At 39.2% G+C, this 12495-nt stretch overlaps 1 protein-coding gene across 6 annotated transcripts in view; it reads right to left on the bottom strand.

The window, feature by feature from the left end:
• rbms1a (RNA binding motif, single stranded interacting protein 1a) overlaps nucleotides 1-12495 on the bottom strand; it is a 205375-nt gene that overhangs the window by 144087 nt on the left and 48793 nt on the right. The gene's annotated exons all lie outside the window — the stretch shown is intronic.

The raw sequence follows: 12495 nt of genomic DNA, 5'->3' as shown, positions 1-12495 counted from the left end.
ACAGGAGATTCATCAGGATGTTGTCTGGTATGGAGGGCAGTCGGAGAGAGGTTGAATAGATTAGGGTTATTTTCATTAGAAAGATTACAAAGATGGAGATTGAGAGGGAAACTGATTGAGGTCTACAAAATCATGAGAGGTATAGGCAGAGTGGATAGCAAGAAGCTTTCCCCCCCACACCCCAAGAGTGGGGGACTCAATTACTATAGGCCATGAGTTCAAGATGAGAGAGGAAAAGTTTAAGGGAGGTATGCATGGAAAGTTCTTGAGGCAGAGGGTGAGTGGGTGACTGGAACGCGTTACCAGCAGAGGTGTTAGAGGCAAACACAATAGCGTCATTTAAGATGTATCTAGACAGATATATGAATGGGCAGGGAGCAGAGAGATACAGATCCTTCGAAAATAGGCGACAGGTTTAGATTCCTGGGTTCCAGGGTGTACTAGCTTGATGGATAGAGAACAGGCTGGGCAGCAGCAGACAGAGTAATAGTGGAAAGGAGTTTCTCAAAATGGAGAACTGTGGCTAGTAGTGTTCCACAAGGATCCGTGGGATCAGATTCCTGATGAAGGGCTTGTGCCCGAAACGTCGAATTTCCTGTTCCTTGGATGCTGCCTGACCTGCTGCGCTTTAACCAGCAACACATTTTCAGCTCTGATCTCTAGCATCTGCAGACCTCACTTTTTACTCGACAGGTTTAGATAGAGGATCTGGTTCAGCGCAGGCTTAGAGGGCCAAAAGGTCTGTTCCTGTGCTGTAATTTTCTTTGTTCTTACTCAAAAGTCAGGAAGGAAATAACCAAGTACAGGTGAAAACACCAAGATAAGAGATTCAAATCAGACCTGTAACAAATAGAAAAGCACAAGATGTCTGGAAAGGAAGGTGTAAAAGTTAAAAGAGTCATGTCAAAGTATTACTTGGTGATATCACCTGTACCAGCTTCACAGCAAATATAGCAGGACAAAATGAGAAATTGTAGCCTGGTAGAACAGTTGCCAAATGAGAAAGGAGTTGCTATTTCATGCTCAAGTTTCACTAGCAAGCATCTAGTGCAAAAATGTTGGAAGGCACAAGGTCTTACTCACAGGAGTGAATATTTTAAGAGGCACACAAAAATTTGGAATTACACACAGTAGTTATCAAGTTGCTCCAGAATTGAACTGGACTAACATTGAAGAGTTAGGCTTTATGGAGTTGAAGGTAAGCGAAAAGAAGCACTAAAACAAAAAGGTAAAAGATGCCAGGCTAGGTCAAAGGACAGAGAGGAGAAAGGGCAATCTGCACTGACTTCATGAGCTGTGAATCCCCATTTATAGCTACTTCTACTTAATTAATAATTTTGCAACAGTTGCCTCCTCTTTCAGTCTACCATGTTACATGGAGTGACTATAATTCCTGCTCATCGGATGCTGCCTAACCTGCTGTGCCTTTTCAGCACCACACATTTTGACTCTGATCTCCAGCATCTGCAGTTCTCACTTTGTCCGACTTGATCACCTTCCTATCAATCATAATTTTTGGATTTAGCAGGTGGTTTTGCAGCTAGATTCCTTTCCTGACATTAACTTGTGCCATTTATCTGGGCTGGAGACTGATACAACATGGTGGCTTTCCTATGGTGCTGCATTATTTCATTGCCAACAAGCCCCACAGTGGGACTTAAACCCAGAGATTTCAAACTGAAATGCAGGAGAGCTTCCTACTCCAGCACCCCTCAATTCCTATGATTCTACAAGTTTATGAAACAGCAAACCTCTCAAACGTATTAATTCCTAATATGTAAAAAATTTCGAAAGCAGCAGGAAAACAATGTGCACTTAATTAGGTGGTCAGTGTGTCGGACATGATGCAGAGGTGAGTGGACCTAGAAGGAATCTCAATTATGTTAACATCTCGGAAAAATCAACAAAGGATGGATCTTAATTAAAGCACAAAGAGGAAAGTAAATCAAAGAGCAAATGGAGGACTGAGGGGATGAAACCCAATTACGGGTAAGTGGGAGCCATTATCACATGAATATTATGGCCAATGTTAGCCCCTTAACCTTCATCAAAACAAGCGGCTATTTGGCCATTGCCTTAGTGCAGTACCTCAACAATTGCTGCATTTTCTGTATTACAAGAATGACTATGCTTCCAAAACACAAGTTAATTAGTTGTAATGCATACTGAGATGTGTAGTTCTGAATGGCAGTATGCAAGTTTCTTCTTTCAATGGGAGCCAGTAGAATAGGTAAAAGGGAGTAAGTATTAATATAGATGACAGTCATCATACAAAACTAAAATTCTGATAGTCAGATAATAGAAATGCAAGGAAGCATGGTAGGCTAGGTAGTATTTATGAAGACAAACAGGGCAGTGGTACAATACTTGACAGTGGTTCATGGGTGGCAGCAGATCTCAGATCAAAGGCTGAGGAGAATAGCAATCAGAAAAATTTGCATCCAACTGAACACCTATTTATATATCACATCATGTTTGCCTTTTCATTGACTTCAAATGAAGAATTTGGTTGTATCCATTTTCAAATTGTGTCAAGGTTGAAAGTTACTTGAATTAAATTTTGTTTGGTTAGTTCATTATGTATGCCACATTATCCGAGTTGTTTTCACCAGATAACTACATACTGCACTCACACGGAACAGTTAATTGATAGTGTTGGGGAGTAAAAAGGACAGATGAACTATCCCTCTCCTTAATCTAATCATATTTTGAGTCTTTGTGCCTCTTTATCATTGCAATCAACCTACCCATCAACTATAACTAAACTGGAGTGTCAACTTGCATCCTCCTATTCTATACTAGAGCTTAATCTTTTTTAAAATAAAAATCCATTTGTACTATTTTCTCTAACTTTATCTTTCTTACAAGTTTTATGTACCTCCAACATTTTATTTACACACCTGCTGCTGTACTTAAATCCTGAGTTTTGTGCTGCCCATTTTCCAATTCCTTGTTTTCTCATTTAGCAGTCATTTTATATTCTCAGTTGAGATTCTGATTGATAGAATTCAGCAACAGCCGAAATGAGACAGCAAGTGCTACAAGAAAAGCAGACAGCAGCAGGTGAAAACTGATCACAGACTGAAACAGCAGCATAAAGATCTAAAAATCAAAGAGCAAAACTGAAGTACTAAAAATAGCAGTGACAAAGAGAAGTATAAAAACGGTTTCTACTTGGAAGAGGCTGGATTTATGCGTATATGAGGGAATAGGGTAAAAAAAGATATAAAGGAAACAGAAAGAAAGAACAATTCCAAAAAATAGTAACAGTTTCTACATTATTTCAGTGAATACTTCAAACAAATGCACGAAAATGTGCTCACTTGTTATTCATGCCACTCAAGCCTTTTAGAATCAAAAATTTCATACCAAAAATGCTCGTGATAATTTTCAAATTAGGCTTTGCTTCAAATTTCTAGGATGATATGAAATATTAACAATGTATAAAATGACCACAGTGCAGATTACAAGAGCTATATTTGTAGATGATTGGAAGGCCCACTCACCCATGCAACAAGGAGAAAACAGACTATATTTTGCAGCAGAAATTAGGAGAAAAACTGAGGACAACCAGTTCTGACAGAACGACTGAACAGAATAGGAGACAGAGCAAATGACATGTGCTTGACAGAACAGCGGGAAGCAGACAAGACAAAAATTGTCAGAGAGAAAAGGAGGGTAGAGTCTACAACAGGACTTCCTAGTTGTGTGGCTAACAAATACCAGTCATGGTAACTGTGTACAATGTATCGGAGGTGAAACTCCCATTAAGTCATGATGTCTTGGAAAAGAAGAACGTAGGACTATAAAAGATGATTTGATAAAGGTCCAAACAGCACTGCTGTAAAATGCATTTACATTTTGCCCTGAAGTATGTATTCTAATGATGTTTTGTGGAAGCAAAATCAAACAAAAATGCGTTCCCTATCACAGAGGATATGAGATGGTATGATCAAAAGTTTAACTGAAGAGTTAGGTTTTGAAGAGACCATGAAAGACAGCCTGGTGGAGAAGCTGAAAGAAGAAAGAGTTTCACAGCATGATAGGTAGGCAGGTGAAAGCACGGCCAATGATGAGGCAAAGGAAAGTGAACAGTTTTCAAAACGAATTTAAAAGAATGTAAGTTATGCTGGTAGTCATATGGAATATCAGTAAGCAAAAGAACTTGAAACACAAATATTGCTGAAAACAAAGATGATTGAAACCTTTCATCTTGCCCTTATCAAGTCAGACACACAAAAATATCAAACTTCAAAAGAGTGGAAGTTTTATAAACACTATTGGGGAAAAACATGCTTTGGTTGTGTGCACGAGCTCACAAACAGTCAGGGAGAAACAGAAGAATCAAATCTTTAATTGAATTTCACAGGGTGTATGAATTATAAGGCAGTAATAGTACAGAATTTTAATCACCTTGATATTAACTGGTACAGTTTTACTGTGCAAGGGAAGGAGTAAAATTCTTAAATTACATAGAGGGGGATTTTCTTCACCAGTACTTAGAAAGCTCACTAGTGAGGGGCAGTTCTGGACGTAACATTCGGAAATGAGCCCAAGCAGGTGGAAGGGCAAGATAATTTGGCGAGAGCGACCATAAGTCAGTTAGATTTCGGATAGTTGCGGAAAAGTATGAGAATGGTTTGGGAATAAATCTTAATTGGCAAACAGCCAATTTAGAATAATAAGATTTGACCTAAATGGACCAGGTGTTTCTATTTGCAGATAATACTTGATATGGCAGAATCCCTCAAGGAAGGAAGGATGTGGCTAGGGTTGGAGGGTTTGAGCCATAGGGAATGGTTGAATAGGCTGGGCCTGTTTTCCCTGGAGTGTCGGAGGCTGAGGGGTACCTTTATAAAGGTTTAGAAAATCATGAGGAACATGGATAGGGTAAATAGACAAGGTCTTTTACCTGGGGTGGGGGAGTCCAGACTACAGGGCATAGGTTTAGGGTGAGAGGGGGAAAGATAAAAAAAAACTTAACTAAGGGGCAACTTTTTCATGCAGAAGGTGTGTGTGGATTGGGTTGCCAGAGGAAGTTATGGAGGTTAGTACAATTGCAACATTGAAACGGCATCTGGATGGGTATATGAATAGGAAGGGTTTGGAGGGATATGGGCCGGGTGCTGGTAGGCGGGATTAGAGTGGGTTGAGATATCTGATCAGCATGGACAAGATGGATTGAAGGGTCTGTTTCCTTGCTGTACATCTCCATGACTCTGTGACTCTAAATGCAGGGGAGAACTAAAGGACATTAGTGAAGCTAACAGAGTGTGTGAGAAATAATTGACAGATAGAATAAAAGAAAAATCAAACAGATGAATTTTGTTCATTCATCTTCACACTGAAAACTGGCAACATAGAGAAGTCCGAAGATGTGCAGGTTAGGGGAATTGGCCATGTTTTATTGTAGCCTTGTGTGAATATGTCTTGGTGATAGGTTAGAGTGATACTGGAAAAGCACAGCAGGTCAGGCAATATCCGAGGAGCAGGAAAATGAAGGGCTTTTGCCCGAAACGTAGATTTTTCTGCTCCTCGGATACTGCCTGACTTGCTGTGCTTTTCCAGTACTACTCTAATTTAGACACCGATTTCCAGCATCTGCAGTCCTCACTTTTGTCTTGGTGGTACACTACCACACAACAAATAGAATTAAATCTGGCTTTTGTTCTATGATCTGACTTGACCAATAGTATCATCAGCTGGGATCATGACACACGCAGTATAAGAATCCTAGATGTTTATGGTACAGGAGACCATCCGACACATCATGTTAAAACTAACCAACAAATATCTGTTTACACTAAACCCACATTGACTCAACCACTTTTTCAGACAGAGCTCCAGGCTCCCATGACCTTCTGGGTGAAAATATTCCTTCTCAACTCTCCTCTTGGCCTCTACGTCTTAATTTAAAACTGTGCCCCAGTTATATTGATCCTAATGAAAATAAATGTCTTCCTATCTATCCTATTTATACCCCTCAATGTTATACACCTCTAACAGGTATCCTCTCAACTTTCCTTGCTCCAATGAAAACAACCCATGCTTATCCAATTTTATCCTAAGCTCAGGCAGCATTTTGGCAAATCTCCTCTGCACCCTCTCTTGTGCATCACATCCTTGCCCTTGTGTGGTGACCAGAACAGCATAGTTTTTCAGGTGCAGCCAAACCAGCATTTTCTACTATTCTGGATTAATCTCTTTACTCTTAATTCTGTCTCTTGGTGGATAAATATTCCAGATAGATTCCTAACCACCTGATTCACCTGACCTGCTACTTTCAAGTACCTGTGGATATTGCTATGATCTCGTGGCCCTAATTGTATTGGAGGAGTTGTCCAGATAATGGTTACGTAATTGTTGCAGTTTTTTGTTTGAACACTAAAATAATACTTTATTTGCATCAGAATTGAAGATAAACAAGAAAAAATATTACTGTATCCTTTATTAGAGTCAGAGATTTTTAAACAATGTGGAAATGACCAACTCAAAATCAATACACTGCGGTACATCTTGCAAACATTGCAATTCTATAAAAAGACAGTTTGCACTTCGAGTAAGCCCTAGCTCTGCTAATTTCTGAGAGAGAGAGAGAGAGAGAGAGAGAGAGAGAGAGAGTGTTTCCTGTTTGTTTTTAATACTTTGAATTTGAAGTGATTATAAGTTCAACTTATCTGCTAAAACTGTAGATAATTCTTTCTGAATTAGTATTATGCTGCTGATTTAATTTACTTCCAGTGTTATACTATCATTGCCTCAGCTTCAATTCCCTTCTCTTTGTTTCTTTAAAACTTTTTAAAAAAATTTAAGTTCACTTCTGTACAACTGACTGTATCCCCACACTTCACTCTCAGACTAATAACTTTCTTTCTAAGATAATTTGGTTACTTTAAACTATTTTTCTTAGAGTAACATATACTAAGAAAAGTATTTTTGAAAACATCTCATTACTTTAGAGGCCAGTACATATTTCTTTCCCTATGGACTCCCAGCACAAGCTGAAAGAATCAAGGAAGTGCTCTCCCTAAGCCCTCTGGGAAGTTCGCTTAAGTTCCCCCAGAACTCTGGGTAACTACTTCACTTGGAATTATGGGCAATGTAGTTTTCATTCAAAAGCCATTTGCCAGCTTGAAATACCTAGATCCACACGTCCAATCCAGAACTCCAAAAGTCAAACTTATAACAAACAACACCAAAATGTTTATAGATCTCTGGTTTATCTCAATATGCACATCAAGGTGCCTTTACTCTTCAGTGCATTCCAGGCTCCTGTCATAGTCAGTGTAACCCCTTGCCTTGTTTGCTCTCCAAGTGCATTACCCTCACTTTTGAGTTGAATTCCATTTGCTGCTGCTCTGCCCAGCTGACCAGTCTATTGATATCCTACATAACTTACGACTACCTTCATCACTATTTGCCACCCCTTCGAATTTTACTTATTTTCCCTGAACTTCTAGGATCATGGCCCTTACGTTTTTAAATCCATTCAATTAAAGTATAGCACAGACAGCAGGGGCCCCAGCATCAAGCCCTGCAGAATGCTAATGTAAACAGATTTCTAGTCACAGAAACATTACTGTACTGCCACCTCCTGCTTCTTGCATGTCGGCCATTTTTGGATGCAGCATGCATAAGAATTCCATTGGCTCTTACTTTCCTGACCATCCTGCCATGAGGGACCTTATAAAAAACCTTGCTAAAGTCCATCAAATGCCTTGACAAATCCATCTGCACATGCCACATTAATCCCTGTCTTTCCAAGTGAGACATGCTTTTACCTCAAAATTCTTTCAGACAACCTCCCCACTACCAACGTTAGACTTCCTGGACTACAATTTCCTTGGCAATCCCTCCCTTTACAAACATGGCAATTTAGCAATCCTTATATGCTCTGGCACCTTACCTGTGGCCAGAAATGATTTGAAAATTACTTCCAAGCCCCCTAATATCTGTTCCCTTACCATAATTAACAGTCTGGGATACATCTCATCTGGGCCTATGGATTTGTCTACTTTGAAGGTTATTTAACCCGGTAGTATTGCCCTCTGTTAATCTTTTTTCCCCAATATTTCACAGAACTCCACGCTGATCACAGAATCATTGAATCCCTATAATGTGGAAACAGGCCCGTCAGCCCAACAAGTCCACATCAACCCTCCAAAGAGTATCCTACCCAAACCCATTTCCCTACCCTATTACTGCACATTTTACTCCTAACTAACACATCCCTGAACACTGTGGGCAATTTAGCATGGCCAATTCACCTAACCTGCACATCTTTGGACTTATCTATGTTGCCAGTTTTCAAGTGAAGATAAATGCACAAAATTCATCGAGGACTGTGTTCACATCTTCGGGCTTCCACACAGATTAACTCAGAGGTCTGAATTGGGCTGTACACTCTCTAGTTTTTATTTTTATGCTTGAAAAACTCTGATTTTTCTTTTATTCTATCTGCCAATTCTTTCTCACACACTCTGTTAGCTTTACTAATGCACAAAAGAAATTAAAAATAGAGAAAAAAAAGCTACCTAAATGTGCACTGACAGTTCAAATTATCTCAAAACAGCTATTTCCTGACACCATTTATAAAAGAGACTCAAGTCTACAGAAATTGGATTCCATATTTCTATTTGTGGATCTACTTAACAAACTCTTAACGGTTTCGTGGTCTTGGACTGTGGAGATCATTTGCCATCTCTTTTCCAAATGTCCCTGACACAAAATTTTGGCTTTCAGATTTGTGGAAAAGTTCCTCATGTTTCAGACTCAGCAGATTTTTAACTGAACTATTCTTGTTTAGAAGTTACACAAACTAAACCTTTTATCATTCGCTAATCATTTTCCAGGAGAGAGACTAAACTGGACTATAAACTTAATACTGACTTCTTTTGAATTGAAAAGCTTTGGAACGTATCTTTTAAAAAAAAAATCTTGTTTACTCTTGAATATTCTGAATTGAAAATAAAGCTCATAGTCTTACATGTTTATCTTACCGGTCGTAAATACAAAACAAATATCTTTCCATGAAGTCCCAGGGGTATACAGACATCTGCTCTCTTAATACACGTGGATTAGGCTGCTGCTCTGGTCTGATTCACAGATCTTGTTTTTTGGAAAAGAAAAACCCTTGATAAAAGTTAAAAATAACAAACACCAATATGCCATTGTTTAGAAATCCAAACTCCAAAACTTATTTTTACACCACCAGAGGAACAGAGTGCTGACTGGCTGAGGAGTATAATGAGGAATACACCAGGAAATCAGTTCACCCCTAACTTTGTATACCCGACATGGATGAGCCAGTGTTGGACTGGGGTGGACAAAGTTAAAAATCACACAACACCAGGTTATAGTCCAACAGGTTTATTTGGAAGCACCAGCATTTGGAGCGCTGCTCCTTCATCAGGGTGGTTATCAATAATCTGATGAAAGAGCAGCGCTCCGAAAGCTACTGCTTCCAAATAAACGTGTTGGACAATAACATGGTATGGTGCAATTTTTAACTAGTGATTTTTAACTATGCATACCTGAGAGAGAGGAACAACAAAGACCACGTCACGATATTAGCAAATAGATAGCTCAGCTAAGAACAGACAAATTATCAAGAGAATTTTTCTAAGAGTGCATCACATAACGTAGTTCCAGCTTTCATTTTCAACTGCACTGATATTGTCTCAGATAGTACAAAATGTTCTCTTTGAAATTTCATACTTTTGGGTCTGATGTAAATATGTAAGACTGAAAAAAACTTAGTCAGCATTGCTCTTTATTGCAGCAATATTCAAGTTCTGTGTTACCAAGCAACAATTTTATTTTGGAAGTGAAGGTGATCAGGAATAATGTCAGTCAGAGAGGAAAATGTGATAGGTGAGCAAGTGATAAAAATGCAATGAGCAGGAGTGAGGCCATTTTGCACCTTAACCTCAGCCCATCATTCAATAAAATAACAGAATTTCCTTCTCCAACACCAGCCTTATCATTATATCTCCTAATTCCCATGTGTGCCCAGAAATCTACTGGAATTATTAGAGTCTTAACAGAACGGGAGGCATTCAATGCATCAAGTTCATGTCAATAATCCAATTAGTTCCATTTCACTGTTCTATCCTTGCAACTCTAAAAGCTCATTTTCTTCATATGTCCTCGCAATTTTCTACACAGTCATCTCTGCTTCCTCAATATTAGCAGGCAAGTCATTAACACTTGCTGAGTAAAGCAACTCTTCTTCAAATTATCCCATATCCCTTGTCCAAAATATTAACTCTGTGTCACCCTGTCCTTGCACCAATAGCTAGTGAGAAAGTAATATATTTTTCCCTATTAACTATTTTCCCCATTCCTGAAATGTCGAATTTCCTGTTCCTTGGATGCTGCCTGACCTGCTGTGCTTTAGCCAGCAACACATTTTCAGCTCTGATCTCCAGCATCTGCAGACCTCACTTTTTACTCCCTATTAACTAAGCCTTGCTGTCATCTAGTACACCCTTATCAAGTCTGCTTGCTCCAAGGAAAGCAAGCTCAACAACATTTAATGTGCTTTTTCTCAAAAGGTCATCAATCTGTGGAATTCTTTACTGCAAGGTCAGAACTTCAAAGCTGAGACAAATTTTTAAATCAGGAAAGAATCAAGGTTTATGGGGAGAAGGTAGAAAGTGGAGTTGAGGATTATTAGAACAGCCATGATCTTATTGAATGATGAAGCATATTCGGTGGGTCAGATGGCCCAGTGCTCCTAAATCTTATTGTCTTAATTATTCTCTCACCATGTCTGACCAGCTTAAAGAATTATATACAACACCACCCTCATCTCCCATCTCCAACCCTGTACATATTTTCTGAACTATGCCATTTATTTTAGATTGTTGTTCTTATTCCTTCATTCCACATACATCACAGACATCAACATGCACCAGGTATTTGTCTGCCCATTTTGTTCGCCCATTAATGATGCATTTGGTCAGTATCATCCTCAATGTTCGTCACATCATATTTTAGTTTGAGAAGGCAAAATGTGGGTTCATAACCAGTGTGTTAGTCTTTATTGTTACAAGGGCAGGAAGATGATAGAGAAGTAAAGAAAGACATTGAAGGTGATATTTCAATACTACGAGCAAAGATATTTTTGCATAATTACTGGGTAACTTAATGAAAATTAAAGATGATACCAAATGGAAGTTCTGCGATGATTAGTGATGGACCTGAAGATTGGGAAGTTTTAGAAACCACTAAAGAATGATTAACATGAAAATTTCTGTAGGTACACGAGACAATGGTAACTAAAGTGAGAAATCATCTCTCATGCACGGCAAGACTAAAGAATGAATGATGGGAAATAAAGAAAGTGAAGCAGCTTTGACCATGTATTTTATATCCATCTTCAAAGTAAAGATGAAGAGTATCCCAAGAATAGTAGAAGACCAAGAGGCAATTATGATTGAAAACGTAATTGAAATACAAATGTGACAAAGACTGACAGGTCTCCTGCTCTTAATGGCCTGCATCTTAGATCTTAAAATGTTGCTGCACAAGTAATGGATGCATTGGTTGTAATCTTCCAAAATTCCCTATTCTAGGTAGGCCCTGACAAATTAGAAAATGTTGTCAGAGTCCATTGCCTTTGCATTGTCCAGTGCCTCTGAACGTTTCTTGATAAGATGTGGAGTGAATCGAATTGGCTGAAAACTGACATCTGTAAATGCTGGGGACTACTGGAGGTTAACGAGATAGATCATCCAGTCGGCATTTCTGGTTGAAGAGTGCTGCGAGTGCTACAGCCTTATCTTTTGCAAAGATGTGATGGGTTCTTCCACCATTGAGGATGGGGATTTGTGTGGACTATCCTCTTCCAGGGAGTTGTTTAATTGTCCATCACCTATCACAACTGGATGTGGCAGGATTGCAAAGCTTAGATCTGATTCATTGGTTGATTCACTTAGCTTTGTCCATCAGAACTCTCACCTACCTTTACAGAGGCACTATAGAAAGAACTCTATCTGAATGCATTGCACCTGCTGGTACGGCAACTGCTCTGCCCAGGACCATAAGAAACAGAGAGTTATGAACACAGCTCAGTCCAGCATGCAAGCCAGCCTTCCATTCATACACTCCATCCAGACTTCTCGCTGCCTCAAAGAAACATGAAACAAAACCCCTCCCACCCCAGTTATAATCTCTACTAACCTCTTCCGTTGGGCAGGAGACACAAAAGCTGAAACATAAGTACCAACAGCTTCAACAGCTGAGGAGAAGCTGTTCTTACTAATTTCAAATCTAATGATCTTGCTTTTCATTACACCTTCTTTGCAGCCATAACTTTGTATTCCTCAGGATGTTCAATCACCCCATGATCTTTGTATAGTATGAGCTGATTGTACCACATGCAACAAATCAAATCAAATCGAGTCACTCTGTTTGGCAGCTTCACCAGGTTGACACATGATTTTTAGGTATGCCTGGTGCTGCTCTCTTCAACCTTCCACCTATTCCATC

The sequence above is a fragment of the Hemiscyllium ocellatum genome, chromosome 7 (assembly GCF_020745735.1).
Source record: "Hemiscyllium ocellatum isolate sHemOce1 chromosome 7, sHemOce1.pat.X.cur, whole genome shotgun sequence".
NCBI classification, from domain to species: Eukaryota; Metazoa; Chordata; class Chondrichthyes; order Orectolobiformes; family Hemiscylliidae; genus Hemiscyllium; species Hemiscyllium ocellatum.
The sequence above is the reverse complement of the archived record's forward strand: the minus strand, read 5'-3'. Positions and strand labels throughout refer to the sequence as shown.